Source organism: Dipodomys merriami, unplaced genomic scaffold (assembly GCF_024711535.1).
Source record: "Dipodomys merriami isolate MVZ:Mamm:240054 unplaced genomic scaffold, mDipMer1.0.p SCAF_305, whole genome shotgun sequence".
NCBI classification, from domain to species: Eukaryota; Metazoa; Chordata; class Mammalia; order Rodentia; family Heteromyidae; genus Dipodomys; species Dipodomys merriami.
The window spans coordinates 1067038-1070000 of record NW_027204549.1 but is presented as its reverse complement, the minus strand read 5'-3'; the positions used below and the strand labels follow the sequence as shown (position 1 = coordinate 1070000).

Below are 2963 nucleotides of genomic sequence, written 5' to 3'. Positions count from 1 at the left end.
TAAGAATGCCAGTGAGAGGCCTGTGTGAACTTGGCCTACAGCTAGCAGCTCTTCTCTATGGCTCCCAGCTGGGAAGGACCAGCCTTCTGCCCACTTTTCAGCACGTAAAGATATCCCTGGATTAGAGTTAAAGAGAGTGAGACCCTGGGGTTTGCTGGGACCTGGCCAAGCTTTGACAGATGGCTGGGAGCAGGGTTCATGTCCTGCTGCCGAGGTCATCGGCTAGATGCTACGCCACCCAGCCAGGATCCAGCCCCAGACTTTAGTCACCCATGGGGCAAAATGCAACATGCTCTGGCTGCAAGCACCACAGCAGACAACTCTGTTGCCTGACACCTATAACAGCAGTTAGGCTGTGTGGATTTTTCTCTGAATTGATAGATTTCATTTTTCCTCACTGAAAACAGACAAGCCTTTCCCTGGATTGTCTGTAGGCAGAGCCTCTGCTGTTTTCTTTAAGCAGCTATCCCCCCACCCCCCTCACCATCGGCAAATGGCTGACGAGTTGACGTTGAGGGAAGCTTGCCTGACCATTCCCCACTCCTCCAGCCCCAAAGCTGAGCCTTGATGCAGAACAGATGGAAGAATACTTTCCACTCCACTCCCTTCCTCTCCACCGCCTCGCACGTCTCTGCCATGCTCCACGTCCACTCAGCCCGCCACTGTTCTCCGAGCATCGGCCTTCTCTCTCTCCACCTCCTGCCTGTCTTAGTCCACTATATATTGCTGTATTTGCTTCAATGCTGGAAAGTAACTGTTCAAATGTGAAACTGTAATTTTTAAAAAGGCTACGATTTAAATTATAGCCAACACCACTCACCAAATCTTTGCACCTAGTAGATAGATCGATGTAAAAACCAATACCAGAAACCTAACTGTACAGTGAGTGGGGGGTGGGGGGGCATAGTAACCTAGTTAGTAGTTCTCAATATAGCCAATTGTACAAGGGGAAGTAGTGGCCTCCTACTTGTTCATCGCCACAATTGAAAGCTGTGCTGATCAGTTAGTTGACAACGGGCATTTTCCTTTCTTTTCTTTTGCGCTACGGAATGACTTCTTAACCTTTGACTTATTCCCAAGGTCAAGCCTTCTGTCTTTGTGTATAATGGACCTTCAGTCTATTTTAGGAATGAGCCAGCAAGATGTTCATTGAAAACTGACCAAAGACAATGAATTCCTGGTCCAATTCCCTGGGTCTTGCCGCCGCGCCGCTGCTGAAGACCTTTCTTGGATAAAATTGAAAACAAGCCGTGCTTCCAGCGCACTCTTCCTCCTCGCCCACCCACCCCACCCCTCCTTTTTCTCTTAAAAGAGCTGCTCTGAGCTTTGGGAGTCGATGACAACTCCTTGCCTTTCCTTGTTTTCAGTGCTAACGATTTCTCACCTTGAAGCGCCTTTTGAACCCGGGACAGAGTGCACTATCAGAGGAAAGTATGGGCTGGGGAAGAAGAAAGACTCTTCCTGGTTAGAGTCTTTTTTTTTTCCCTGAAGTCACTAAGCAAGGGGTCAGGAGAGCAGTGGATTCCCAAGGGACGGCAGGTTTCTACCCAGTGACGAGATCGGAGTGGGATGAGACACAGAGCTGGAGCCGTCCTTTGGCTCCTACGGCTGGACCCGGCGCTTCAGAGATCTGCCTTACAGACACTTCAAACTGGTGCGTGGTGTCCGCAGAGGAGCCCGTGGAGGAAGGGCCGTGCTGTGTGCTCCCTCCGCCCTGGCCCGCCTGGAGTGCCTTGTCGGGTGTTTGTCTTTCTCCTTCCGTGGGTGAAGTTGCAGCAGGCTGCCGGGACCTGGTCATCGTTTGTGCCCAGCAGATGGAGATACCGCAAGACTCAACTTCCTCGCAGTCTTTCTATCCCTAACTTTCCACACAGGGTTCCACACTAGAGCCCACGCCTCTTGTTCCCGAGAAGCCCCCCCCCCCCAGGAGTGGCTGCCTCAACAGTTGCGGCGTGGGGCCCTGCAGAGCAGGGCTGGAGGCCAGAGGCACACGGAGGAGGGAAAGGGCAGAAAGGGGCAGGCTGGGGTGTGGCTTCCCTGATTTTCTGCTATGCAGAGCTAATGCTGACGTTTCGTGTCAACTTGCCCGGTTCTCCGGGTCTCCTCTCTTCCCCAGAGAATTCCAAGCAGAAAATGTCCTCACCTCATTGCCCCGGGTGCTGAGGGGGGCTCTGCTGTCGGGCGGGGGGCCTGCTGGCCCTCTGAGCTTGATCTGCCAGGCTCCCGCGGTCCCAGCCTCCGGGACTGGCCAGGTGGCCATCGCTGCCCGTCGCCCGCACCCCTTTTCTGTGTGAACTGTCCCTGGCAAATCGTAGAGCCGTTCGTTCCTTGAACCTGAACCACCAGAGGGCACCTCCTTCCCTCCCTGAGGCTGGCGCTGCTGCCCAGGCCCTGGTTTCCAGCACCACGACTGTTTACATGGTTTGGCAGTAGGTTTGGTTCTGATTGCTTCAGAGTGGCTGGTCTCTTTTGTTTCCTTTGGTTTCCTTCCTCCCCGAATTGTGACAGGACAAACAAACCACCCTAAGAAATTGCTGGTTGCCTGTCCCTGCGTGACATGTGTTGCCCTCTTCCGGGTATCATCTCTCTACCTTACAACCAAACGCCCGTCCTATAGAGAGTGTCTGACTGGATCCTCTGTGTGTATTCTGATGGTGCCTGCTGGTTTGATGTGGAGCTATCCTGTGAAATAAAACAGCTTAACTTTTCTCAAGCATGCTCTGGTGGTTTTTGGACAGAGGGTGGGGCTGGGAGGGAATTGGCAAGAGTTTGGGGACAAGGTGCGGGTGGAGAGGTGCCTCGGGAGTGCAGTTCTGCCCTCTGTTCGCTCCCCTACTGACCTCCCTGGAAACCGGCCTGGCGATGTCCTTGAGCTCAGCTCCAACAAGGTGTTGGTCAATGCTTCAACTGGAGGGCCAGTGGGAGAAGGCTGCTTCGGAAGGGCGGTGGAGCCACCAGGTCTG

The 2963-nt window shown here is 53.6% G+C and overlaps 1 protein-coding gene across 4 annotated transcripts in view; it reads left to right on the top strand.

Moving 5' to 3' along the window:
- LOC138840888 (SLIT-ROBO Rho GTPase-activating protein 3) overlaps positions 1-2708 on the top strand; it is a 188608-nt gene extending 185900 nt beyond the window's left edge. For all 4 annotated transcript variants that reach the window (XM_070041282.1, XM_070041281.1, XM_070041280.1 and 1 more), the window contains one exon: positions 1-2708. This exon is cut by the window's left edge and continues 2713 nt beyond it. The gene's annotated coding sequence lies outside the window, so the exon portion shown is untranslated.
- Positions 2709-2963: the final 255 nt, after the last annotated feature.